The 27500-nt window shown below is 42.0% G+C and overlaps 15 non-coding genes across 15 annotated transcripts; all 15 read left to right on the top strand.

Annotated features, from left to right (window-relative positions):
- The first annotated feature begins 1542 nt into the window (after positions 1 to 1542).
- TRNAM-CAU (transfer RNA methionine (anticodon CAU)) lies at positions 1543 to 1615 on the top strand. The gene has a single exon. It is a non-coding gene; the product is annotated as a tRNA-Met (tRNA).
- A 1620-nt stretch (positions 1616 to 3235) lies between these two features.
- TRNAM-CAU (transfer RNA methionine (anticodon CAU)) lies at positions 3236 to 3308 on the top strand. Its single transcript has one exon. It is a non-coding gene; the product is annotated as a tRNA-Met (tRNA).
- Positions 3309 to 4928: 1620 nt separating this feature from the next.
- On the top strand, positions 4929 to 5001 carry TRNAM-CAU (transfer RNA methionine (anticodon CAU)). The gene has a single exon. It is a non-coding gene; the product is annotated as a tRNA-Met (tRNA).
- A 1620-nt stretch (positions 5002 to 6621) lies between these two features.
- On the top strand, positions 6622 to 6694 carry TRNAM-CAU (transfer RNA methionine (anticodon CAU)). The gene has a single exon. It is a non-coding gene; the product is annotated as a tRNA-Met (tRNA).
- A 1620-nt stretch (positions 6695 to 8314) lies between these two features.
- Positions 8315 to 8387, top strand: TRNAM-CAU (transfer RNA methionine (anticodon CAU)). Its single transcript has one exon. It is a non-coding gene; the product is annotated as a tRNA-Met (tRNA).
- A 1620-nt stretch (positions 8388 to 10007) lies between these two features.
- Positions 10008 to 10080, top strand: TRNAM-CAU (transfer RNA methionine (anticodon CAU)). Its single transcript has one exon. It is a non-coding gene; the product is annotated as a tRNA-Met (tRNA).
- A 1620-nt stretch (positions 10081 to 11700) lies between these two features.
- On the top strand, positions 11701 to 11773 carry TRNAM-CAU (transfer RNA methionine (anticodon CAU)). Its single transcript has one exon. It is a non-coding gene; the product is annotated as a tRNA-Met (tRNA).
- Positions 11774 to 13393: 1620 nt separating this feature from the next.
- On the top strand, positions 13394 to 13466 carry TRNAM-CAU (transfer RNA methionine (anticodon CAU)). The gene has a single exon. It is a non-coding gene; the product is annotated as a tRNA-Met (tRNA).
- A 1620-nt stretch (positions 13467 to 15086) lies between these two features.
- On the top strand, positions 15087 to 15159 carry TRNAM-CAU (transfer RNA methionine (anticodon CAU)). Its single transcript has one exon. It is a non-coding gene; the product is annotated as a tRNA-Met (tRNA).
- Positions 15160 to 16779: 1620 nt separating this feature from the next.
- Positions 16780 to 16852, top strand: TRNAM-CAU (transfer RNA methionine (anticodon CAU)). The gene has a single exon. It is a non-coding gene; the product is annotated as a tRNA-Met (tRNA).
- A 1620-nt stretch (positions 16853 to 18472) lies between these two features.
- TRNAM-CAU (transfer RNA methionine (anticodon CAU)) lies at positions 18473 to 18545 on the top strand. Its single transcript has one exon. It is a non-coding gene; the product is annotated as a tRNA-Met (tRNA).
- A 1617-nt stretch (positions 18546 to 20162) lies between these two features.
- TRNAM-CAU (transfer RNA methionine (anticodon CAU)) lies at positions 20163 to 20235 on the top strand. Its single transcript has one exon. It is a non-coding gene; the product is annotated as a tRNA-Met (tRNA).
- A 1619-nt stretch (positions 20236 to 21854) lies between these two features.
- On the top strand, positions 21855 to 21927 carry TRNAM-CAU (transfer RNA methionine (anticodon CAU)). The gene has a single exon. It is a non-coding gene; the product is annotated as a tRNA-Met (tRNA).
- Positions 21928 to 23547: 1620 nt separating this feature from the next.
- TRNAM-CAU (transfer RNA methionine (anticodon CAU)) lies at positions 23548 to 23620 on the top strand. The gene has a single exon. It is a non-coding gene; the product is annotated as a tRNA-Met (tRNA).
- Positions 23621 to 26930: 3310 nt separating this feature from the next.
- TRNAM-CAU (transfer RNA methionine (anticodon CAU)) lies at positions 26931 to 27003 on the top strand. Its single transcript has one exon. It is a non-coding gene; the product is annotated as a tRNA-Met (tRNA).
- The last annotated feature ends 497 nt before the right edge of the window (positions 27004 to 27500 follow it).

Raw genomic sequence — 27500 nt, 5'->3', positions numbered from 1 at the left:
AAAGGAAATGGGAATCCAAATAACTTACCGGACCCATGAGTTGTTGAGTCCCTAGACACTTTAGTGTAAAAAGGGGTGGTTGAGAATGAGTTGAGCAACGAATCCAAATTGAATCTTGTGTGAAGGGTCAGAATGAAGTGCCAAAACGCGGGCGTTCAGCATTTTTGCCTGAAAAAAACAAATCCTACTTGAAATACGTTTGACTAAAAAACACGCGTCAGTTTTTGAATGTTGGCGGCGGTGCAGAAAAGGATGCGTTCCCATACCAATAGTCGAACCCGGGCCGCCTGGGTGAAAACCAGGAATCCTAACCGCTAGACCATATGGGAGAAGATGTACTGCCAGCTCACTTACAATATGAAAAAAAAGAGGTGTACTGCTTTGCACAAGCAACTTCCGCAGATTATTACGTGCATTTTGCCTCGTTAGCGCAGCAGGTAGCGCGTCAGTCTCGTAATCTGAAGGTCATGAGTTCGATTCTCACATGGGGCACTGGTACCATGTTTCCTTAACTGATTTTGCCACCATCTTGGCTAGAGAGTCACAGCTCTTTTCCATTCAGTAGCAAAACATCACCAATTGATGGAAGGGGAGCTCCAATGACAAACAGGGATAAAGGCTTGTTGAGTCCCTTAACACCCAGGAATTAAAAGTGAGAGATATGAATGGTTTGAGATATGACATCAAATAAGCTTTTGTGCAAATAAATATCCAAAAAACCTGGTGGTCTGCATTTTTGGCTGCAAAGAGCAGTTCCAACCTAAACTGATTCTGTCTGCAAGGCACGTGTTGGCTTTGGAATGTGGACACTAGTCCCCAAAAAAAAGTCTCTCCCATAGCAGGAATCGAACCAGTCAACCAGGAATACTAACTAAGTCTTTCTCCACATGGTGTAAGCAGTACAGTAAACAGCAAGACAGGTGTAAAAAAAAAAAAAAAAAGAGTGTTTTGCTTTGAATACAAAACATCAACATTACAAGAGCTGAAACACGCTACATGGTCAAGGTTTTTGGCACGTCAGTTGAATAATTTGAAGATCATGAGTTTTTTGCTCACACGTGGCATCCTCCTTTTCTCAAGAGATTTTGTCACTAACTCTGAACTTTCCAATTCAGTTCTAAACTGTTTCCGATTAGAAAGAACATGGGAGCCCTAATGACAGACAGGACACATGGCTTGTTGAGTCCCTTGACACTTTTGTGTAAAACTGTGTAGTTGAAAAAGGCTTAAGCTATGAAACAAAAGGAAATCTTTTGCAAAAGTCATAATGCATCGCCAATGTTAAGTATTTTTGTTGCAAAGTGAAAATCTACCAGAAACATTTTTGATTGAAAAACACGTGTCAGTCTTTGAATGGTGGCAGTAGCTAAGATAAAGATGCATTCCCATACCGGGAGTCGAACCCAGGCCACCTGGGTGAGAGCCAGGAATCCTAACCGCTAGACCATATGGGAAAAGATGCACTAATGTCTCAGTGACATTATGAAAAAAAAAGTTTTCTGCTATGCACAATAAACTTCTGCAGATCTGCAGGTACAGCTTGCCTCGTTAGCGCAGTAGGTAGCGCGTCAGTCTCATAATCTGAAGGTCGTGAGTTCGAGCCTCACACGGGGCACTGTTCCCTCCTTTTCTCGAGAGATTTTGTCACCAACTTAGAACTTTTCCATTCAATTCTACAACTTTTTCCATTAGAAAGGAAATGGGAATCCAAATAACTTACCGGACCCATGAGTTGTTGAGTACCTTGACACTTTAGTGTAAAAAGGGGTGGTTGAGAATGAGTTGAGCTACGAATCCAAATTGAATCTTGTGTGAAGGGTCAGAATGAAGTGCCAAAACGCGGGCGTTCAGCATTTTTGCCTGAAAAAAACAAATCCTACTTGAAATACGTTTGACTAAAAAACACGCGTCAGTTTTTGAATGTTGGCAGCGGTGCAGAAAAGGATGCGTTCCCATACCAGTAGTCGAACCCGGGCCGCCTGGGTGAAAACCAGGAATCCTAACCGCTAGACCATATGGGAGAAGATGTACTGCCAGCTCACTTACAATATGAAAAAAAAGAGGTGTACTGCTTTGCACAAGCAACTTCCGCAGATTATTACGTGCATTTTGCCTCGTTAGCGCAGCAGGTAGCGCGTCAGTCTCGTAATCTGAAGGTCATGAGTTCGATTCTCACATGGGGCACTGGTACCATGTTTCCTTAACTGATTTTGCCACCATCTTGGCTAGAGAGTCACAGCTCTTTTCCATTCAGTAGCAAAACATCACCAATTGATGGAAGGGGAGCTCCAATGACAAACAGGGATAAAGGCTTGTTGAGTCCCTTAACACCCAGGAATTAAAAGTGAGAGATATGAATGGTTTGAGATATGACATCAAATAAGCTTTTGTGCAAATAAATATCCAAAAAACCTGGTGGTCTGCATTTTTGGCTGCAAAGAGCAGTTCCAACCTAAACTGATTCTGTCTGCAAGGCACGTGTTGGCTTTGGAATGTGGACACTAGTCCCCAAAAAAAAGTCTCTCCCATAGCAGGAATCGAACCAGTCAACCAGGAATACTAACTAAGTCTTTCTCCACATGGTGTAAGCAGTACAGTAAACAGCAAGACAGGTGTAAAAAAAAAAAAAAAAAGAGTGTTTTGCTTTGAATACAAAACATCAACATTACAAGAGCTGAAACACGCTACATGGTCAAGGTTTTTGGCACGTCAGTTGAATAATTTGAAGATCATGAGTTTTTTGCTCACACGTGGCATCCTCCTTTTCTCAAGAGATTTTGTCACTAACTCTGAACTTTCCAATTCAGTTCTAAACTGTTTCCGATTAGAAAGAACATGGGAGCCCTAATGACAGACAGGACACATGGCTTGTTGAGTCCCTTGACACTTTTGTGTAAAACTGTGTAGTTGAAAAAGGCTTAAGCTATGAAACAAAAGGAAATCTTTTGCAAAAGTCATAATGCATCGCCAATGTTAAGTATTTTTGTTGCAAAGTGAAAATCTACCAGAAACATTTTTGATTGAAAAACACGTGTCAGTCTTTGAATGGTGGCAGTAGCTAAGATAAAGATGCATTCCCATACCGGGAGTCGAACCCAGGCCACCTGGGTGAGAGCCAGGAATCCTAACCGCTAGACCATATGGGAAAAGATGCACTAATGTCTCAGTGACATTATGAAAAAAAAAAGTTTTCTGCTATGCACAATAAACTTCTGCAGATCTGCAGGTACAGCTTGCCTCGTTAGCGCAGTAGGTAGCGCGTCAGTCTCATAATCTGAAGGTCGTGAGTTCGAGCCTCACACGGGGCACTGTTCCCTCCTTTTCTCGAGAGATTTTGTCACCAACTTAGAACTTTTCCATTCAATTCTACAACTTTTTCCATTAGAAAGGAAATGGGAATCCAAATAACTTGCCGGACCCATGAGTTGTTGAGTCCCTTGACACTTTAGTGTAAAAAGGGGTGGTTGAGAATGAGTTGAGCTACGAATCCAAATTGAATCTTGTGTGAAGGGTCAGAATGAAGTGCCAAAACGCGGGCGTTCAGCATTTTTGCCTGAAAAAAACAAATCCTACTTGAAATACGTTTGACTAAAAAACACGCGTCAGTTTTTGAATGTTGGCAGCGGTGCAGAAAAGGATGCGTTCCCATACCAGTAGTCGAACCCGGGCCGCCTGGGTGAAAACCAGGAATCCTAACCGCTAGACCATATGGGAGAAGATGTACTGCCAGCTCACTTACAATATGAAAAAAAAGAGGTGTACTGCTTTGCACAAGCAACTTCCGCAGATTATTACGTGCATTTTGCCTCGTTAGCGCAGCAGGTAGCGCGTCAGTCTCGTAATCTGAAGGTCATGAGTTCGATTCTCACATGGGGCACTGGTACCATGTTTCCTTAACTGATTTTGCCACCATCTTGGCTAGAGAGTCACAGCTCTTTTCCATTCAGTAGCAAAACATCACCAATTGATGGAAGGGGAGCTCCAATGACAAACAGGGATAAAGGCTTGTTGAGTCCCTTAACACCCAGGAATTAAAAGTGAGAGATATGAATGGTTTGAGATATGACATCAAATAAGCTTTTGTGCAAATAAATATCCAAAAAACCTGGTGGTCTGCATTTTTGGCTGCAAAGAGCAGTTCCAACCTAAACTGATTCTGTCTGCAAGGCACGTGTTGGCTTTGGAATGTGGACACTAGTCCCCAAAAAAAAGTCTCTCCCATAGCAGGAATCGAACCAGTCAACCAGGAATACTAACTAAGTCTTTCTCCACATGGTGTAAGCAGTACAGTAAACAGCAAGACAGGTGTAAAAAAAAAAAAAAAAAGAGTGTTTTGCTTTGAATACAAAACATCAACATTACAAGAGCTGAAACACGCTACATGGTCAAGGTTTTTGGCACGTCAGTTGAATAATTTGAAGATCATGAGTTTTTTGCTCACACGTGGCATCCTCCTTTTCTCAAGAGATTTTGTCACTAACTCTGAACTTTCCAATTCAGTTCTAAACTGTTTCCGATTAGAAAGAACATGGGAGCCCTAATGACAGACAGGACACATGGCTTGTTGAGTCCCTTGACACTTTTGTGTAAAACTGTGTAGTTGAAAAAGGCTTAAGCTATGAAACAAAAGGAAATCTTTTGCAAAAGTCATAATGCATCGCCAATGTTAAGTATTTTTGTTGCAAAGTGAAAATCTACCAGAAACATTTTTGATTGAAAAACACGTGTCAGTCTTTGAATGGTGGCAGTAGCTAAGATAAAGATGCATTCCCATACCGGGAGTCGAACCCAGGCCACCTGGGTGAGAGCCAGGAATCCTAACCGCTAGACCATATGGGAAAAGATGCACTAATGTCTCAGTGACATTATGAAAAAAAAAAGTTTTCTGCTATGCACAATAAACTTCTGCAGATCTGCAGGTACAGCTTGCCTCGTTAGCGCAGTAGGTAGCGCGTCAGTCTCATAATCTGAAGGTCGTGAGTTCGAGCCTCACACGGGGCACTGTTCCCTCCTTTTCTCGAGAGATTTTGTCACCAACTTAGAACTTTTCCATTCAATTCTACAACTTTTTCCATTAGAAAGGAAATGGGAATCCAAATAACTTACCGGACCCATGAGTTGTTGAGTCCCTTGACACTTTAGTGTAAAAAGGGGTGGTTGAGAATGAGTTGAGCTACGAATCCAAATTGAATCTTGTGTGAAGGGTCAGAATGAAGTGCCAAAACGCGGGCGTTCAGCATTTTTGCCTGAAAAAAACAAATCCTACTTGAAATACGTTTGACTAAAAAACACGCGTCAGTTTTTGAATGTTGGCAGCGGTGCAGAAAAGGATGCGTTCCCATACCAGTAGTCGAACCCGGGCCGCCTGGGTGAAAACCAGGAATCCTAACCGCTAGACCATATGGGAGAAGATGTACTGCCAGCTCACTTACAATATGAAAAAAAAGAGGTGTACTGCTTTGCACAAGCAACTTCCGCAGATTATTACGTGCATTTTGCCTCGTTAGCGCAGCAGGTAGCGCGTCAGTCTCGTAATCTGAAGGTCATGAGTTCGATTCTCACATGGGGCACTGGTACCATGTTTCCTTAACTGATTTTGCCACCATCTTGGCTAGAGAGTCACAGCTCTTTTCCATTCAGTAGCAAAACATCACCAATTGATGGAAGGGGAGCTCCAATGACAAACAGGGATAAAGGCTTGTTGAGTCCCTTAACACCCAGGAATTAAAAGTGAGAGATATGAATGGTTTGAGATATGACATCAAATAAGCTTTTGTGCAAATAAATATCCAAAAAACCTGGTGGTCTGCATTTTTGGCTGCAAAGAGCAGTTCCAACCTAAACTGATTCTGTCTGCAAGGCACGTGTTGGCTTTGGAATGTGGACACTAGTCCCCAAAAAAAAGTCTCTCCCATAGCAGGAATCGAACCAGTCAACCAGGAATACTAACTAAGTCTTTCTCCACATGGTGTAAGCAGTACAGTAAACAGCAAGACAGGTGTAAAAAAAAAAAAAAAAAGAGTGTTTTGCTTTGAATACAAAACATCAACATTACAAGAGCTGAAACACGCTACATGGTCAAGGTTTTTGGCACGTCAGTTGAATAATTTGAAGATCATGAGTTTTTTGCTCACACGTGGCATCCTCCTTTTCTCAAGAGATTTTGTCACTAACTCTGAACTTTCCAATTCAGTTCTAAACTGTTTCCGATTAGAAAGAACATGGGAGCCCTAATGACAGACAGGACACATGGCTTGTTGAGTCCCTTGACACTTTTGTGTAAAACTGTGTTGTTGAAAAAGGCTTAAGCTATGAAACAAAAGGAAATCTTTTGCAAAAGTCATAATGCATCGCCAATGTTAAGTATTTTTGTTGCAAAGTGAAAATCTACCAGAAACATTTTTGATTGAAAAACACGTGTCAGTCTTTGAATGGTGGCAGTAGCTAAGATAAAGATGCATTCCCATACCGGGAGTCGAACCCAGGCCACCTGGGTGAGAGCCAGGAATCCTAACCGCTAGACCATATGGGAAAAGATGCACTAATGTCTCAGTGACATTATGAAAAAAAAAAGTTTTCTGCTATGCACAATAAACTTCTGCAGATCTGCAGGTACAGCTTGCCTCGTTAGCGCAGTAGGTAGCGCGTCAGTCTCATAATCTGAAGGTCGTGAGTTCGAGCCTCACACGGGGCACTGTTCCCTCCTTTTCTCGAGAGATTTTGTCACCAACTTAGAACTTTTCCATTCAATTCTACAACTTTTTCCATTAGAAAGGAAATGGGAATCCAAATAACTTACCGGACCCATGAGTTGTTGAGTCCCTTGACACTTTAGTGTAAAAAGGGGTGGTTGAGAATGAGTTGAGCTACGAATCCAAATTGAATCTTGTGTGAAGGGTCAGAATGAAGTGCCAAAACGCGGGCGTTCAGCATTTTTGCCTGAAAAAAACAAATCCTACTTGAAATACGTTTGACTAAAAAACACGCGTCAGTTTTTGAATGTTGGCAGCGGTGCAGAAAAGGATGCGTTCCCATACCAGTAGTCGAACCCGGGCCGCCTGGGTGAAAACCAGGAATCCTAACCGCTAGACCATATGGGAGAAGATGTACTGCCAGCTCACTTACAATATGAAAAAAAAGAGGTGTACTGCTTTGCACAAGCAACTTCCGCAGATTATTACGTGCATTTTGCCTCGTTAGCGCAGCAGGTAGCGCGTCAGTCTCGTAATCTGAAGGTCATGAGTTCGATTCTCACATGGGGCACTGGTACCATGTTTCCTTAACTGATTTTGCCACCATCTTGGCTAGAGAGTCACAGCTCTTTTCCATTCAGTAGCAAAACATCACCAATTGATGGAAGGGGAGCTCCAATGACAAACAGGGATAAAGGCTTGTTGAGTCCCTTAACACCCAGGAATTAAAAGTGAGAGATATGAATGGTTTGAGATATGACATCAAATAAGCTTTTGTGCAAATAAATATCCAAAAAACCTGGTGGTCTGCATTTTTGGCTGCAAAGAGCAGTTCCAACCTAAACTGATTCTGTCTGCAAGGCACGTGTTGGCTTTGGAATGTGGACACTAGTCCCCAAAAAAAAGTCTCTCCCATAGCAGGAATCGAACCAGTCAACCAGGAATACTAACTAAGTCTTTCTCCACATGGTGTAAGCAGTACAGTAAACAGCAAGACAGGTGTAAAAAAAAAAAAAAAAAGAGTGTTTTGCTTTGAATACAAAACATCAACATTACAAGAGCTGAAACACGCTACATGGTCAAGGTTTTTGGCACGTCAGTTGAATAATTTGAAGATCATGAGTTTTTTGCTCACACGTGGCATCCTCCTTTTCTCAAGAGATTTTGTCACTAACTCTGAACTTTCCAATTCAGTTCTAAACTGTTTCCGATTAGAAAGAACATGGGAGCCCTAATGACAGACAGGACACATGGCTTGTTGAGTCCCTTGACACTTTTGTGTAAAACTGTGTAGTTGAAAAAGGCTTAAGCTATGAAACAAAAGGAAATCTTTTGCAAAAGTCATAATGCATCGCCAATGTTAAGTATTTTTGTTGCAAAGTGAAAATCTACCAGAAACATTTTTGATTGAAAAACACGTGTCAGTCTTTGAATGGTGGCAGTAGCTAAGATAAAGATGCATTCCCATACCGGGAGTCGAACCCAGGCCACCTGGGTGAGAGCCAGGAATCCTAACCGCTAGACCATATGGGAAAAGATGCACTAATGTCTCAGTGACATTATGAAAAAAAAAAGTTTTCTGCTATGCACAATAAACTTCTGCAGATCTGCAGGTACAGCTTGCCTCGTTAGCGCAGTAGGTAGCGCGTCAGTCTCATAATCTGAAGGTCGTGAGTTCGAGCCTCACACGGGGCACTGTTCCCTCCTTTTCTCGAGAGATTTTGTCACCAACTTAGAACTTTTCCATTCAATTCTACAACTTTTTCCATTAGAAAGGAAATGGGAATCCAAATAACTTGCCGGACCCATGAGTTGTTGAGTCCCTTGACACTTTAGTGTAAAAAGGGGTGGTTGAGAATGAGTTGAGCTACGAATCCAAATTGAATCTTGTGTGAAGGGTCAGAATGAAGTGCCAAAACGCGGGCGTTCAGCATTTTTGCCTGAAAAAAACAAATCCTACTTGAAATACGTTTGACTAAAAAACACGCGTCAGTTTTTGAATGTTGGCAGCGGTGCAGAAAAGGATGCGTTCCCATACCAGTAGTCGAACCCGGGCCGCCTGGGTGAAAACCAGGAATCCTAACCGCTAGACCATATGGGAGAAGATGTACTGCCAGCTCACTTACAATATGAAAAAAAAGAGGTGTACTGCTTTGCACAAGCAACTTCCGCAGATTATTACGTGCATTTTGCCTCGTTAGCGCAGCAGGTAGCGCGTCAGTCTCGTAATCTGAAGGTCATGAGTTCGATTCTCACATGGGGCACTGGTACCATGTTTCCTTAACTGATTTTGCCACCATCTTGGCTAGAGAGTCACAGCTCTTTTCCATTCAGTAGCAAAACATCACCAATTGATGGAAGGGGAGCTCCAATGACAAACAGGGATAAAGGCTTGTTGAGTCCCTTAACACCCAGGAATTAAAAGTGAGAGATATGAATGGTTTGAGATATGACATCAAATAAGCTTTTGTGCAAATAAATATCCAAAAAACCTGGTGGTCTGCATTTTTGGCTGCAAAGAGCAGTTCCAACCTAAACTGATTCTGTCTGCAAGGCACGTGTTGGCTTTGGAATGTGGACACTAGTCCCCAAAAAAAAGTCTCTCCCATAGCAGGAATCGAACCAGTCAACCAGGAATACTAACTAAGTCTTTCTCCACATGGTGTAAGCAGTACAGTAAACAGCAAGACAGGTGTAAAAAAAAAAAAAAAAAGAGTGTTTTGCTTTGAATACAAAACATCAACATTACAAGAGCTGAAACACGCTACATGGTCAAGGTTTTTGGCACGTCAGTTGAATAATTTGAAGATCATGAGTTTTTTGCTCACACGTGGCATCCTCCTTTTCTCAAGAGATTTTGTCACTAACTCTGAACTTTCCAATTCAGTTCTAAACTGTTTCCGATTAGAAAGAACATGGGAGCCCTAATGACAGACAGGACACATGGCTTGTTGAGTCCCTTGACACTTTTGTGTAAAACTGTGTAGTTGAAAAAGGCTTAAGCTATGAAACAAAAGGAAATCTTTTGCAAAAGTCATAATGCATCGCCAATGTTAAGTATTTTTGTTGCAAAGTGAAAATCTACCAGAAACATTTTTGATTGAAAAACACGTGTCAGTCTTTGAATGGTGGCAGTAGCTAAGATAAAGATGCATTCCCATACCGGGAGTCGAACCCAGGCCACCTGGGTGAGAGCCAGGAATCCTAACCGCTAGACCATATGGGAAAAGATGCACTAATGTCTCAGTGACATTATGAAAAAAAAAAGTTTTCTGCTATGCACAATAAACTTCTGCAGATCTGCAGGTACAGCTTGCCTCGTTAGCGCAGTAGGTAGCGCGTCAGTCTCATAATCTGAAGGTCGTGAGTTCGAGCCTCACACGGGGCACTGTTCCCTCCTTTTCTCGAGAGATTTTGTCACCAACTTAGAACTTTTCCATTCAATTCTACAACTTTTTCCATTAGAAAGGAAATGGGAATCCAAATAACTTACCGGACCCATGAGTTGTTGAGTCCCTTGACACTTTAGTGTAAAAAGGGGTGGTTGAGAATGAGTTGAGCTACGAATCCAAATTGAATCTTGTGTGAAGGGTCAGAATGAAGTGCCAAAACGCGGGCGTTCAGCATTTTTGCCTGAAAAAAACAAATCCTACTTGAAATACGTTTGACTAAAAAACACGCGTCAGTTTTTGAATGTTGGCAGCGGTGCAGAAAAGGATGCGTTCCCATACCAGTAGTCGAACCCGGGCCGCCTGGGTGAAAACCAGGAATCCTAACCGCTAGACCATATGGGAGAAGATGTACTGCCAGCTCACTTACAATATGAAAAAAAAGAGGTGTACTGCTTTGCACAAGCAACTTCCGCAGATTATTACGTGCATTTTGCCTCGTTAGCGCAGCAGGTAGCGCGTCAGTCTCGTAATCTGAAGGTCATGAGTTCGATTCTCACATGGGGCACTGGTACCATGTTTCCTTAACTGATTTTGCCACCATCTTGGCTAGAGAGTCACAGCTCTTTTCCATTCAGTAGCAAAACATCACCAATTGATGGAAGGGGAGCTCCAATGACAAACAGGGATAAAGGCTTGTTGAGTCCCTTAACACCCAGGAATTAAAAGTGAGAGATATGAATGGTTTGAGATATGACATCAAATAAGCTTTTGTGCAAATAAATATCCAAAAAACCTGGTGGTCTGCATTTTTGGCTGCAAAGAGCAGTTCCAACCTAAACTGATTCTGTCTGCAAGGCACGTGTTGGCTTTGGAATGTGGACACTAGTCCCCAAAAAAAAGTCTCTCCCATAGCAGGAATCGAACCAGTCAACCAGGAATACTAACTAAGTCTTTCTCCACATGGTGTAAGCAGTACAGTAAACAGCAAGACAGGTGTAAAAAAAAAAAAAAAAAGAGTGTTTTGCTTTGAATACAAAACATCAACATTACAAGAGCTGAAACACGCTACATGGTCAAGGTTTTTGGCACGTCAGTTGAATAATTTGAAGATCATGAGTTTTTTGCTCACACGTGGCATCCTCCTTTTCTCAAGAGATTTTGTCACTAACTCTGAACTTTCCAATTCAGTTCTAAACTGTTTCCGATTAGAAAGAACATGGGAGCCCTAATGACAGACAGGACACATGGCTTGTTGAGTCCCTTGACACTTTTGTGTAAAACTGTGTAGTTGAAAAAGGCTTAAGCTATGAAACAAAAGGAAATCTTTTGCAAAAGTCATAATGCATCGCCAATGTTAAGTATTTTTGTTGCAAAGTGAAAATCTACCAGAAACATTTTTGATTGAAACACACGTGTCAGTCTTTGAATGGTGGCAGTAGCTAAGATAAAGATGCATTCCCATACCGGGAGTCGAACCCAGGCCACCTGGGTGAGAGCCAGGAATCCTAACCGCTAGACCATATGGGAAAAGATGCACTAATGTCTCAGTGACATTATGAAAAAAAAAAGTTTTCTGCTATGCACAATAAACTTCTGCAGATCTGCAGGTACAGCTTGCCTCGTTAGCGCAGTAGGTAGCGCGTCAGTCTCATAATCTGAAGGTCGTGAGTTCGAGCCTCACACGGGGCACTGTTCCCTCCTTTTCTCGAGAGATTTTGTCACCAACTTAGAACTTTTCCATTCAATTCTACAACTTTTTCCATTAGAAAGGAAATGGGAATCCAAATAACTTACCGGACCCATGAGTTGTTGAGTCCCTTGACACTTTAGTGTAAAAAGGGGTGGTTGAGAATGAGTTGAGCTACGAATCCAAATTGAATCTTGTGTGAAGGGTCAGAATGAAGTGCCAAAACGCGGGCGTTCAGCATTTTTGCCTGAAAAAAACAAATCCTACTTGAAATACGTTTGACTAAAAAACACGCGTCAGTTTTTGAATGTTGGCAGCGGTGCAGAAAAGGATGCGTTCCCATACCAGTAGTCGAACCCGGGCCGCCTGGGTGAAAACCAGGAATCCTAACCGCTAGACCATATGGGAGAAGATGTACTGCCAGCTCACTTACAATATGAAAAAAAAGAGGTGTACTGCTTTGCACAAGCAACTTCCGCAGATTATTACGTGCATTTTGCCTCGTTAGCGCAGCAGGTAGCGCGTCAGTCTCGTAATCTGAAGGTCATGAGTTCGATTCTCACATGGGGCACTGGTACCATGTTTCCTTAACTGATTTTGCCACCATCTTGGCTAGAGAGTCACAGCTCTTTTCCATTCAGTAGCAAAACATCACCAATTGATGGAAGGGGAGCTCCAATGACAAACAGGGATAAAGGCTTGTTGAGTCCCTTAACACCCAGGAATTAAAAGTGAGAGATATGAATGGTTTGAGATATGACATCAAATAAGCTTTTGTGCAAATAAATATCCAAAAAACCTGGTGGTCTGCATTTTTGGCTGCAAAGAGCAGTTCCAACCTAAACTGATTCTGTCTGCAAGGCACGTGTTGGCTTTGGAATGTGGACACTAGTCCCCAAAAAAAAGTCTCTCCCATAGCAGGAATCGAACCAGTCAACCAGGAATACTAACTAAGTCTTTCTCCACATGGTGTAAGCAGTACAGTAAACAGCAAGACAGGTGTAAAAAAAAAAAAAAAAAGAGTGTTTTGCTTTGAATACAAAACATCAACATTACAAGAGCTGAAACACGCTACATGGTCAAGGTTTTTGGCACGTCAGTTGAATAATTTGAAGATCATGAGTTTTTTGCTCACACGTGGCATCCTCCTTTTCTCAAGAGATTTTGTCACTAACTCTGAACTTTCCAATTCAGTTCTAAACTGTTTCCGATTAGAAAGAACATGGGAGCCCTAATGACAGACAGGACACATGGCTTGTTGAGTCCCTTGACACTTTTGTGTAAAACTGTGTAGTTGAAAAAGGCTTAAGCTATGAAACAAAAGGAAATCTTTTGCAAAAGTCATAATGCATCGCCAATGTTAAGTATTTTTGTTGCAAAGTGAAAATCTACCAGAAACATTTTTGATTGAAACACACGTGTCAGTCTTTGAATGGTGGCAGTAGCTAAGATAAAGATGCATTCCCATACCGGGAGTCGAACCCAGGCCACCTGGGTGAGAGCCAGGAATCCTAACCGCTAGACCATATGGGAAAAGATGCACTAATGTCTCAGTGACATTATGAAAAAAAAAAGTTTTCTGCTATGCACAATAAACTTCTGCAGATCTGCAGGTACAGCTTGCCTCGTTAGCGCAGTAGGTAGCGCGTCAGTCTCATAATCTGAAGGTCGTGAGTTCGAGCCTCACACGGGGCACTGTTCCCTCCTTTTCTCGAGAGATTTTGTCACCAACTTAGAACTTTTCCATTCAATTCTACAACTTTTTCCATTAGAAAGGAAATGGGAATCCAAATAACTTACCGGACCCATGAGTTGTTGAGTCCCTTGACACTTTAGTGTAAAAAGGGGTGGTTGAGAATGAGTTGAGCTACGAATCCAAATTGAATCTTGTGTGAAGGGTCAGAATGAAGTGCCAAAACGCGGGCGTTCAGCATTTTTGCCTGAAAAAAACAAATCCTACTTGAAATACGTTTGACTAAAAAACACGCGTCAGTTTTTGAATGTTGGCAGCGGTGCAGAAAAGGATGCGTTCCCATACCAGTAGTCGAACCCGGGCCGCCTGGGTGAAAACCAGGAATCCTAACCGCTAGACCATATGGGAGAAGATGTACTGCCAGCTCACTTACAATATGAAAAAAAAGAGGTGTACTGCTTTGCACAAGCAACTTCCGCAGATTATTACGTGCATTTTGCCTCGTTAGCGCAGCAGGTAGCGCGTCAGTCTCGTAATCTGAAGGTCATGAGTTTGATTCTCACATGGGGCACTGGTACCATGTTTCCTTAACTGATTTTGCCACCATCTTGGCTAGAGAGTCACAGCTCTTTTCCATTCAGTAGCAAAACATCACCAATTGATGGAAGGGGAGCTCCAATGACAAACAGGGATAAAGGCTTGTTGAGTCCCTTAACACCCAGGAATTAAAAGTGAGAGATATGAATGGTTTGAGATATGACATCAAATAAGCTTTTGTGCAAATAAATATCCAAAAAACCTGGTGGTCTGCATTTTTGGCTGCAAAGAGCAGTTCCAACCTAAACTGATTCTGTCTGCAAGGCACGTGTTGGCTTTGGAATGTGGACACTAGTCCCCAAAAAAAAGCCTCTCCCATAGCAGGAATCGAACCAGTCAACCAGGAATACTAACTAAGTCTTTCTCCACATGGTGTAAGCAGTACAGTAAACAGCAAGACAGGTGTAAAAAAAAAAAAAAAAAGAGTGTTTTGCTTTGAATACAAAACATCAACATTACAAGAGCTGAAACACGCTACATGGTCAAGGTTTTTGGCACGTCAGTTGAATAATTTGAAGATCATGAGTTTTTTGCTCACACGTGGCATCCTCCTTTTCTCAAGAGATTTTGTCACTAACTCTGAACTTTCCAATTCAGTTCTAAACTGTTTCCGATTAGAAAGAACATGGGAGCCCTAATGACAGACAGGACACATGGCTTGTTGAGTCCCTTGACACTTTTGTGTAAAACTGTGTAGTTGAAAAAGGCTTAAGCTATGAAACAAAAGGAAATCTTTTGCAAAAGTCATAATGCATCGCCAATGTTAAGTATTTTTGTTGCAAAGTGAAAATCTACCAGAAACATTTTTGATTGAAACACACGTGTCAGTCTTTGAATGGTGGCAGTAGCTAAGATAAAGATGCATTCCCATACCGGGAGTCGAACCCAGGCCACCTGGGTGAGAGCCAGGAATCCTAACCGCTAGACCATATGGGAAAAGATGCACTAATGTCTCAGTGACATTATGAAAAAAAAAAGTTTTCTGCTATGCACAATAAACTTCTGCAGATCTGCAGGTACAGCTTGCCTCGTTAGCGCAGTAGGTAGCGCGTCAGTCTCATAATCTGAAGGTCGTGAGTTCGAGCCTCACACGGGGCACTGTTCCCTCCTTTTCTCGAGAGATTTTGTCACCAACTTAGAACTTTTCCATTCAATTCTACAACTTTTTCCATTAGAAAGGAAATGGGAATCCAAATAACTTACCGGACCCATGAGTTGTTGAGTCCCTTGACACTTTAGTGTAAAAAGGGGTGGTTGAGAATGAGTTGAGCTACGAATCCAAATTGAATCTTGTGTGAAGGGTCAGAATGAAGTGCCAAAACGCGGGCGTTCAGCATTTTTGCCTGAAAAAAACAAATCCTACTTGAAATACGTTTGACTAAAAAACACGCGTCAGTTTTTGAATGTTGGCAGCGGTGCAGAAAAGGATGCGTTCCCATACCAGTAGTCGAACCCGGGCCGCCTGGGTGAAAACCAGGAATCCTAACCGCTAGACCATATGGGAGAAGATGTACTGCCAGCTCACTTACAATATGAAAAAAAAGAGGTGTACTGCTTTGCACAAGCAACTTCCGCAGATTATTACGTGCATTTTGCCTCGTTAGCGCAGCAGGTAGCGCGTCAGTCTCGTAATCTGAAGGTCATGAGTTCGATTCTCACATGGGGCACTGGTACCATGTTTCCTTAACTGATTTTGCCACCATCTTGGCTAGAGAGTCACAGCTCTTTTCCATTCAGTAGCAAAACATCACCAATTGATGGAAGGGGAGCTCCAATGACAAACAGGGATAAAGGCTTGTTGAGTCCCTTAACACCCAGGAATTAAAAGTGAGAGATATGAATGGTTTGAGATATGACATCAAATAAGCTTTTGTGCAAATAAATATCCAAAAAACCTGGTGGTCTGCATTTTTGGCTGCAAAGAGCAGTTCCAACCTAAACTGATTCTGTCTGCAAGGCACGTGTTGGCTTTGGAATGTGGACACTAGTCCCCAAAAAAAAGTCTCTCCCATAGCAGGAATCGAACCAGTCAACCAGGAATACTAACTAAGTCTTTCTCCACATGGTGTAAGCAGTACAGTAAACAGCAAGACAGGTGTAAAAAAAAAAAAAAAAAGAGTGTTTTGCTTTGAATACAAAACATCAACATTACAAGAGCTGAAACACGCTACATGGTCAAGGTTTTTGGCACGTCAGTTGAATAATTTGAAGATCATGAGTTTTTTGCTCACACGTGGCATCCTCCTTTTCTCAAGAGATTTTGTCACTAACTCTGAACTTTCCAATTCAGTTCTAAACTGTTTCCGATTAGAAAGAACATGGGAGCCCTAATGACAGACAGGACACATGGCTTGTTGAGTCCCTTGACACTTTTGTGTAAAACTGTGTAGTTGAAAAAGGCTTAAGCTATGAAACAAAAGGAAATCTTTTGCAAAAGTCATAATGCATCGCCAATGTTAAGTATTTTTGTTGCAAAGTGAAAATCTACCAGAAACATTTTTGATTGAAACACACGTGTCAGTCTTTGAATGGTGGCAGTAGCTAAGATAAAGATGCATTCCCATACCGGGAGTCGAACCCAGGCCACCTGGGTGAGAGCCAGGAATCCTAACCGCTAGACCATATGGGAAAAGATGCACTAATGTCTCAGTGACATTATGAAAAAAAAAAGTTTTCTGCTATGCACAATAAACTTCTGCAGATCTGCAGGTACAGCTTGCCTCGTTAGCGCAGTAGGTAGCGCGTCAGTCTCATAATCTGAAGGTCGTGAGTTCGAGCCTCACACGGGGCACTGTTCCCTCCTTTTCTCGAGAGATTTTGTCACCAACTTAGAACTTTTCCATTCAATTCTACAACTTTTTCCATTAGAAAGGAAATGGGAATCCAAATAACTTACCGGACCCATGAGTTGTTGAGTCCCTTGACACTTTAGTGTAAAAAGGGGTGGTTGAGAATGAGTTGAGCTACGAATCCAAATTGAATCTTGTGTGAAGGGTCAGAATGAAGTGCCAAAACGCGGGCGTTCAGCATTTTTGCCTGAAAAAAACAAATCCTACTTGAAATACGTTTGACTAAAAAACACGCGTCAGTTTTTGAATGTTGGCAGCGGTGCAGAAAAGGATGCGTTCCCATACCAGTAGTCGAACCCGGGCCGCCTGGGTGAAAACCAGGAATCCTAACCGCTAGACCATATGGGAGAAGATGTACTGCCAGCTCACTTACAATATGAAAAAAAAGAGGTGTACTGCTTTGCACAAGCAACTTCCGCAGATTATTACGTGCATTTTGCCTCGTTAGCGCAGCAGGTAGCGCGTCAGTCTCGTAATCTGAAGGTCATGAGTTCGATTCTCACATGGGGCACTGGTACCATGTTTCCTTAACTGATTTTGCCACCATCTTGGCTAGAGAGTCACAGCTCTTTTCCATTCAGTAGCAAAACATCACCAATTGATGGAAGGGGAGCTCCAATGACAAACAGGGATAAAGGCTTGTTGAGTCCCTTAACACCCAGGAATTAAAAGTGAGAGATATGAATGGTTTGAGATATGACATCAAATAAGCTTTTGTGCAAATAAATATCCAAAAAACCTGGTGGTCTGCATTTTTGGCTGCAAAGAGCAGTTCCAACCTAAACTGATTCTGTCTGCAAGGCACGTGTTGGCTTTGGAATGTGGACACTAGTCCCCAAAAAAAAGTCTCTCCCATAGCAGGAATCGAACCAGTCAACCAGGAATACTAACTAAGTCTTTCTCCACATGGTGTAAGCAGTACAGTAAACAGCAAGACAGGTGTAAAAAAAAAAAAAAAAAGAGTGTTTTGCTTTGAATACAAAACATCAACATTACAAGAGCTGAAACACGCTACATGGTCAAGGTTTTTGGCACGTCAGTTGAATAATTTGAAGATCATGAGTTTTTTGCTCACACGTGGCATCCTCCTTTTCTCAAGAGATTTTGTCACTAACTCTGAACTTTCCAATTCAGTTCTAAACTGTTTCCGATTAGAAAGAACATGGGAGCCCTAATGACAGACAGGACACATGGCTTGTTGAGTCCCTTGACACTTTTGTGTAAAACTGTGTAGTTGAAAAAGGCTTAAGCTATGAAACAAAAGGAAATCTTTTGCAAAAGTCATAATGCATCGCCAATGTTAAGTATTTTTGTTGCAAAGTGAAAATCTACCAGAAACATTTTTGATTGAAAAACACGTGTCAGTCTTTGAATGGTGGCAGTAGCTAAGATAAAGATGCATTCCCATACCGGGAGTCGAACCCAGGCCACCTGGGTGAGAGCCAGGAATCCTAACCGCTAGACCATATGGGAAAAGATGCACTAATGTCTCAGTGACATTATGAAAAAAAAAAGTTTTCTGCTATGCACAATAAACTTCTGCAGATCTGCAGGTACAGCTTGCCTCGTTAGCGCAGTAGGTAGCGCGTCAGTCTCATAATCTGAAGGTCGTGAGTTCGAGCCTCACACGGGGCACTGTTCCCTCCTTTTCTCGAGAGATTTTGTCACCAACTTAGAACTTTTCCATTCAATTCTACAACTTTTTCCATTAGAAAGGAAATGGGAATCCAAATAACTTACCGGACCCATGAGTTGTTGAGTCCCTTGACACTTTAGTGTAAAAAGGGGTGGTTGAGAATGAGTTGAGCTACGAATCCAAATTGAATCTTGTGTGAAGGGTCAGAATGAAGTGCCAAAACGCGGGCGTTCAGCATTTTTGCCTGAAAAAAACAAATCCTACTTGAAATACGTTTGACTAAAAAACACGCGTCAGTTTTTGAATGTTGGCAGCGGTGCAGAAAAGGATGCGTTCCCATACCAGTAGTCGAACCCGGGCCGCCTGGGTGAAAACCAGGAATCCTAACCGCTAGACCATATGGGAGAAGATGTACTGCCAGCTCACTTACAATATGAAAAAAAAGAGGTGTACTGCTTTGCACAAGCAACTTCCGCAGATTATTACGTGCATTTTGCCTCGTTAGCGCAGCAGGTAGCGCGTCAGTCTCGTAATCTGAAGGTCATGAGTTCGATTCTCACATGGGGCACTGGTACCATGTTTCCTTAACTGATTTTGCCACCATCTTGGCTAGAGAGTCACAGCTCTTTTCCATTCAGTAGCAAAACATCACCAATTGATGGAAGGGGAGCTCCAATGACAAACAGGGATAAAGGCTTGTTGAGTCCCTTAACACCCAGGAATTAAAAGTGAGAGATATGAATGGTTTGAGATATGACATCAAATAAGCTTTTGTGCAAATAAATATCCAAAAAACCTGGTGGTCTGCATTTTTGGCTGCAAAGAGCAGTTCCAACCTAAACTGATTCTGTCTGCAAGGCACGTGTTGGCTTTGGAATGTGGACACTAGTCCCCAAAAAAAAGTCTCTCCCATAGCAGGAATCGAACCAGTCAACCAGGAATACTAACTAAGTCTTTCTCCACATGGTGTAAGCAGTACAGTAAACAGCAAGACAGGTGTAAAAAAAAAAAAAAGAGTGTTTTGCTTTGAATACAAAACATCAACATTACAAGAGCTGAAACACGCTACATGGTCAAGGTTTTTGGCACGTCAGTTGAATAATTTGAAGATCATGAGTTTTTTGCTCACACGTGGCATCCTCCTTTTCTCAAGAGATTTTGTCACTAACTCTGAACTTTCCAATTCAGTTCTAAACTGTTTCTGATTAGAAAGAACATGGGAGCCCTAATGACAGACAGGACACATGGCTTGTTGAGTCCCTTGACACTTTTGTGTAAAACTGTGTAGTTGAAAAAGGCTTAAGCTATGAAACAAAAGGAAATCTTTTGCAAAAGTCATAATGCATCGCCAATGTTAAGTATTTTTGTTGCAAAGTGAAAATCTACCAGAAACATTTTTGATTGAAAAACACGTGTCAGTCTTTGAATGGTGGCAGTAGCTAAGATAAAGATGCATTCCCATACCGGGAGTCGAACCCAGGCCACCTGGGTGAGAGCCAGGAATCCTAACCGCTAGACCATATGGGAAAAGATGCACTAATGTCTCAGTGACATTATGAAAAAAAAAAGTTTTCTGCTATGCACAATAAACTTCTGCAGATCTGCAGGTACAGCTTGCCTCGTTAGCGCAGTAGGTAGCGCGTCAGTCTCATAATCTGAAGGTCGTGAGTTCGAGCCTCACACGGGGCACTGTTCCCTCCTTTTCTCGAGAGATTTTGTCACCAACTTAGAACTTTTCCATTCAATTCTACAACTTTTTCCATTAGAAAGGAAATGGGAATCCAAATAACTTACCGGACCCATGAGTTGTTGAGTCCCTTGACACTTTAGTGTAAAAAGGGGTGGTTGAGAATGAGTTGAGCTACGAATCCAAATTGAATCTTGTGTGAAGGGTCAGAATGAAGTGCCAAAACGCGGGCGTTCAGCATTTTTGCCTGAAAAAAACAAATCCTACTTGAAATACGTTTGACTAAAAAACACGCGTCAGTTTTTGAATGTTGGCAGCGGTGCAGAAAAGGATGCGTTCCCATACCAGTAGTCGAACCCGGGCCGCCTGGGTGAAAACCAGGAATCCTAACCGCTAGACCATATGGGAGAAGATGTACTGCCAGCTCACTTACAATATGAAAAAAAAGAGGTGTACTGCTTTGCACAAGCAACTTCCGCAGATTATTACGTGCATTTTGCCTCGTTAGCGCAGCAGGTAGCGCGTCAGTCTCGTAATCTGAAGGTCATGAGTTCGATTCTCACATGGGGCACTGGTACCATGTTTCCTTAACTGATTTTGCCACCATCTTGGCTAGAGAGTCACAGCTCTTTTCCATTCAGTAGCAAAACATCACCAATTGATGGAAGGGGAGCTCCAATGACAAACAGGGATAAAGGCTTGTTGAGTCCCTTAACACCCAGGAATTAAAAGTGAGAGATATGAATGGTTTGAGATATGACATCAAATAAGCTTTTGTGCAAATAAATATCCAAAAAACCTGGTGGTCTGCATTTTTGGCTGCAAAGAGCAGTTCCAACCTAAACTGATTCTGTCTGCAAGGCACGTGTTGGCTTTGGAATGTGGACACTAGTCCCCAAAAAAAAGTCTCTCCCATAGCAGGAATCGAACCAGTCAACCAGGAATACTAACTAAGTCTTTCTCCACATGGTGTAAGCAGTACAGTAAACAGCAAGACAGGTGTAAAAAAAAAAAAAAAAGAGTGTTTTGCTTTGAATACAAAACATCAACATTACAAGAGCTGAAACACGCTACATGGTCAAGGTTTTTGGCACGTCAGTTGAATAATTTGAAGATCATGAGTTTTTTGCTCACACGTGGCATCCTCCTTTTCTCAAGAGATTTTGTCACTAACTCTGAACTTTCCAATTCAGTTCTAAACTGTTTCCGATTAGAAAGAACATGGGAGCCCTAATGACAGACAGGACACATGGCTTGTTGAGTCCCTTGACACTTTTGTGTAAAACTGTGTAGTTGAAAAAGGCTTAAGCTATGAAACAAAAGGAAATCTTTTGCAAAAGTCATAATGCATCGCCAATGTTAAGTATTTTTGTTGCAAAGTGAAAATCTACCAGAAACATTTTTGATTGAAAAACACGTGTCAGTCTTTGAATGGTGGCAGTAGCTAAGATAAAGATGCATTCCCATACCGGGAGTCGAACCCAGGCCACCTGGGTGAGAGCCAGGAATCCTAACCGCTAGACCATATGGGAAAAGATGCACTAATGTCTCAGTGACATTATGAAAAAAAAAAGTTTTCTGCTATGCACAATAAACTTCTGCAGATCTGCAGGTACAGCTTGCCTCGTTAGCGCAGTAGGTAGCGCGTCAGTCTCATAATCTGAAGGTCGTGAGTTCGAGCCTCACACGGGGCACTGTTCCCTCCTTTTCTCGAGAGATTTTGTCACCAACTTAGAACTTTTCCATTCAATTCTACAACTTTTTCCATTAGAAAGGAAATGGGAATCCAAATAACTTACCGGACCCATGAGTTGTTGAGTCCCTTGACACTTTAGTGTAAAAAGGGGTGGTTGAGAATGAGTTGAGCTACGAATCCAAATTTAATCTTGTGTGAAGGGTCAGAATGAAGTGCCAAAACGCGGGCGTTCAGCATTTTTGCCTGAAAAAAACAAATCCTACTTGAAATACGTTTGACTAAAAAACACGCGTCAGTTTTTGAATGTTGGCAGCGGTGCAGAAAAGGATGCGTTCCCATACCAGTAGTCGAACTCGGGCCGCCTGGGTGAAAACCAGGAATCCTAACCGCTAGACCATATGGGAGAAGATGTACTGCCAGCTCACTTACAATATGAAAAAAAAGAGGTGTACTGCTTTGCACAAGCAACTTCCGCAGATTATTACGTGCATTTTGCCTCGTTAGCGCAGCAGGTAGCGCGTCAGTCTCGTAATCTGAAGGTCATGAGTTCGATTCTCACATGGGGCACTGGTACCATGTTTCCTTAACTGATTTTGCCACCATCTTGGCTAGAGAGTCACAGCTCTTTTCCATTCAGTAGCAAAACATCACCAATTGATGGAAGGGGAGCTCCAATGACAAACAGGGATAAAGGCTTGTTGAGTCCCTTAACACCCAGGAATTAAAAGTGAGAGATATGAATGGTTTGAGATATGACATCAAATAAGCTTTTGTGCAAATAAATATCCAAAAAACCTGGTGGTCTGCATTTTTGGCTGCAAAGAGCAGTTCCAACCTAAACTGATTCTGTCTGCAAGGCACGTGTTGGCTTTGGAATGTGGACACTAGTCCCCAAAAAAAAGTCTCTCCCATAGCAGGAATCGAACCAGTCAACCAGGAATACTAACTAAGTCTTTCTCCACATGGTGTAAGCAGTACAGTAAACAGCAAGACAGGTGTAAAAAAAAAAAAAAAAAGAGTGTTTTGCTTTGAATACAAAACATCAACATTACAAGAGCTGAAACACGCTACATGGTCAAGGTTTTTGGCACGTCAGTTGAATAATTTGAAGATCATGAGTTTTTTGCTCACACGTGGCATCCTCCTTTTCTCAAGAGATTTTGTCACTAACTCTGAACTTTCCAATTCAGTTCTAAACTGTTTCCGATTAGAAAGAACATGGGAGCCCTAATGACAGACAGGACACATGGCTTGTTGAGTCCCTTGACACTTTTGTGTAAAACTGTGTAGTTGAAAAAGGCTTAAGCTATGAAACAAAAGGAAATCTTTTGCAAAAGTCATAATGCATCGCCAATGTTAAGTATTTTTGTTGCAAAGTGAAAATCTACCAGAAACATTTTTGATTGAAAAACACGTGTCAGTCTTTGAATGGTGGCAGTAGCTAAGATAAAGATGCATTCCCATACCGGGAGTCGAACCCAGGCCACCTGGGTGAGAGCCAGGAATCCTAACCGCTAGACCATATGGGAAAAGATGCACTAATGTCTCAGTGACATTATGAAAAAAAAAAGTTTTCTGCTATGCACAATAAACTTCTGCAGATCTGCAGGTACAGCTTGCCTCGTTAGCGCAGTAGGTAGCGCGTCAGTCTCATAATCTGAAGGTCGTGAGTTCGAGCCTCACACGGGGCACTGTTCCCTCCTTTTCTCGAGAGATTTTGTCACCAACTTAGAACTTTTCCATTCAATTCTACAACTTTTTCCATTAGAAAGGAAATGGGAATCCAAATAACTTACCGGACCCATGAGTTGTTGAGTCCCTTGACACTTTAGTGTAAAAAGGGGTGGTTGAGAATGAGTTGAGCTACGAATCCAAATTGAATCTTGTGTGAAGGGTCAGAATGAAGTGCCAAAACGCGGGCGTTCAGCATTTTTGCCTGAAAAAAACAAATCCTACTTGAAATACGTTTGACTAAAAAACACGCGTCAGTTTTTGAATGTTGGCAGCGGTGCAGAAAAGGATGCGTTCCCATACCAGTAGTCGAACCCGGGCCGCCTGGGTGAAAACCAGGAATCCTAACCGCTAGACCATATGGGAGAAGATGTACTGCCAGCTCACTTACAATATGAAAAAAAAGAGGTGTACTGCTTTGCACAAGCAACTTCCGCAGATTATTACGTGCATTTTGCCTCGTTAGCGCAGCAGGTAGCGCGTCAGTCTCGTAATCTGAAGGTCATGAGTTCGATTCTCACATGGGGCACTGGTACCATGTTTCCTTAACTGATTTTGCCACCATCTTGGCTAGAGAGTCACAGCTCTTTTCCATTCAGTAGCAAAACATCACCAATTGATGGAAGGGGAGCTCCAATGACAAACAGGGATAAAGGCTTGTTGAGTCCCTTAACACCCAGGAATTAAAAGTGAGAGATATGAATGGTTTGAGATATGACATCAAATAAGCTTTTGTGCAAATAAATATCCAAAAAACCTGGTGGTCTGCATTTTTGGCTGCAAAGAGCAGTTCCAACCTAAACTGATTCTGTCTGCAAGGCACGTGTTGGCTTTGGAATGTGGACACTAGTCCCCAAAAAAAAGTCTCTCCCATAGCAGGAATCGAACCAGTCAACCAGGAATACTAACTAAGTCTTTCTCCACATGGTGTAAGCAGTACAGTAAACAGCAAGACAGGTGTAAAAAAAAAAAAAAGAGTGTTTTGCTTTGAATACAAAACATCAACATTACAAGAGCTGAAACACGCTACATGGTCAAGGTTTTTGGCACGTCAGTTGAATAATTTGAAGATCATGAGTTTTTTGCTCACACGTGGCATCCTCCTTTTCTCAAGAGATTTTGTCACTAACTCTGAACTTTCCAATTCAGTTCTAAACTGTTTCCGATTAGAAAGAACATGGGAGCCCTAATGACAGACAGGACACATGGCTTGTTGAGTCCCTTGACACTTTTGTGTAAAACTGTGTAGTTGAAAAAGGCTTAAGCTATGAAACAAAAGGAAATCTTTTGCAAAAGTCATAATGCATCGCCAATGTTAAGTATTTTTGTTGCAAAGTGAAAATCTACCAGAAACATTTTTGATTGAAAAACACGTGTCAGTCTTTGAATGGTGGCAGTAGCTAAGATAAAGATGCATTCCCATACCGGGAGTCGAACCCAGGCCACCTGGGTGAGAGCCAGGAATCCTAACCGCTAGACCATATGGGAAAAGATGCACTAATGTCTCAGTGACATTATGAAAAAAAAAAGTTTTCTGCTATGCACAATAAACTTCTGCAGATCTGCAGGTACAGCTTACCTCGTTAGCGCAGTAGGTAGCGCGTCAGTCTCATAATCTGAAGGTCGTGAGTTCGAGCCTCACACGGGGCACTGTTCCCTCCTTTTCTCGAGAGATTTTGTCACCAACTTAGAACTTTTCCATTCAATTCTACAACTTTTTCCATTAGAAAGGAAATGGGAATCCAAATAACTTACCGGACCCATGAGTTGTTGAGTCCCTTGACACTTTAGTGTAAAAAGGGGTGGTTGAGAATGAGTTGAGCTACGAATCCAAATTTAATCTTGTGTGAAGGGTCAGAATGAAGTGCCAAAACGCGGGCGTTCAGCATTTTTGCCTGAAAAAAACAAATCCTACTTGAAATACGTTTGACTAAAAAACACGCGTCAGTTTTTGAATGTTGGCAGCGGTGCAGAAAAGGATGCGTTCCCATACCAGTAGTCGAACTCGGGCCGCCTGGGTGAAAACCAGGAATCCTAACCGCTAGACCATATGGGAGAAGATGTACTGCCAGCTCACTTACAATATGAAAAAAAAGAGGTGTACTGCTTTGCACAAGCAACTTCCGCAGATTATTACGTGCATTTTGCCTCGTTAGCGCAGCAGGTAGCGCGTCAGTCTCGTAATCTGAAGGTCATGAGTTCGATTCTCACATGGGGCACTGGTACCATGTTTCCTTAACTGATTTTGCCACCATCTTGGCTAGAGAGTCACAGCTCTTTTCCATTCAGTAGCAAAACATCACCAATTGATGGAAGGGGAGCTCCAATGACAAACAGGGATAAAGGCTTGTTGAGTCCCTTAACACCCAGGAATTAAAAGTGAGAGATATGAATGGTTTGAGATATGACATCAAATAAGCTTTTGTGCAAATAAATATCCAAAAAACCTGGTGGTCTGCATTTTTGGCTGCAAAGAGCAGTTCCAACCTAAACTGATTCTGTCTGCAAGGCACGTGTTGGCTTTGGAATGTGGACACTAGTCCCCAAAAAAAAGTCTCTCCCATAGCAGGAATCGAACCAGTCAACCAGGAATACTAACTAAGTCTTTCTCCACATGGTGTAAGCAGTACAGTAAACAGCAAGACAGGTGTAAAAAAAAAAAAAAAAAGAGTGTTTTGCTTTGAATACAAAACATCAACATTACAAGAGCTGAAACACGCTACATGGTCAAGGTTTTTGGCACGTCAGTTGAATAATTTGAAGATCATGAGTTTTTTGCTCACACGTGGCATCCTCCTTTTCTCAAGAGATTTTGTCACTAACTCTGAACTTTCCAATTCAGTTCTAAACTGTTTCCGATTAGAAAGAACATGGGAGCCCTAATGACAGACAGGACACATGGCTTGTTGAGTCCCTTGACACTTTTGTGTAAAACTGTGTAGTTGAAAAAGGCTTAAGCTATGAAACAAAAGGAAATCTTTTGCAAAAGTCATAATGCATCGCCAATGTTAAGTATTTTTGTTGCAAAGTGAAAATCTACCAGAAACATTTTTGATTGAAAAACACGTGTCAGTCTTTGAATGGTGGCAGTAGCTAAGATAAAGATGCATTCCCATACCGGGAGTCGAACCCAGGCCACCTGGGTGAGAGCCAGGAATCCTAACCGCTAGACCATATGGGAAAAGATGCACTAATGTCTCAGTGACATTATGAAAAAAAAAAGTTTTCTGCTATGCACAATAAACTTCTGCAGATCTGCAGGTACAGCTTGCCTCGTTAGCGCAGTAGGTAGCGCGTCAGTCTCATAATCTGAAGGTCGTGAGTTCGAGCCTCACACGGGGCACTGTTCCCTCCTTTTCTCGAGAGATTTTGTCACCAACTTAGAACTTTTCCATTCAATTCTACAACTTTTTCCATTAGAAAGGAAATGGGAATCCAAATAACTTACCGGACCCATGAGTTGTTGAGTCCCTTGACACTTTAGTGTAAAAAGGGGTGGTTGAGAATGAGTTGAGCTACGAATCCAAATTGAATCTTGTGTGAAGGGTCAGAATGAAGTGCCAAAACGCGGGCGTTCAGCATTTTTGCCTGAAAAAAACAAATCCTACTTGAAATACGTTTGACTAAAAAACACGCGTCAGTTTTTGAATGTTGGCAGCGGTGCAGAAAAGGATGCGTTCCCATACCAGTAGTCGAACCCGGGCCGCCTGGGTGAAAACCAGGAATCCTAACCGCTAGACCATATGGGAGAAGATGTACTGCCAGCTCACTTACAATATGAAAAAAAAGAGGTGTACTGCTTTGCACAAGCAACTTCCGCAGATTATTACGTGCATTTTG

Source organism: Phyllobates terribilis, unplaced genomic scaffold, assembly GCF_046119375.1.
Source record: "Phyllobates terribilis strain yellow unplaced genomic scaffold, ASM4611937v1 Scaffold_11__3_contigs__length_659146591, whole genome shotgun sequence".
NCBI classification, from domain to species: Eukaryota; Metazoa; Chordata; class Amphibia; order Anura; family Dendrobatidae; genus Phyllobates; species Phyllobates terribilis.
This window is presented reverse-complemented; position numbering and strand designations above follow the sequence as displayed.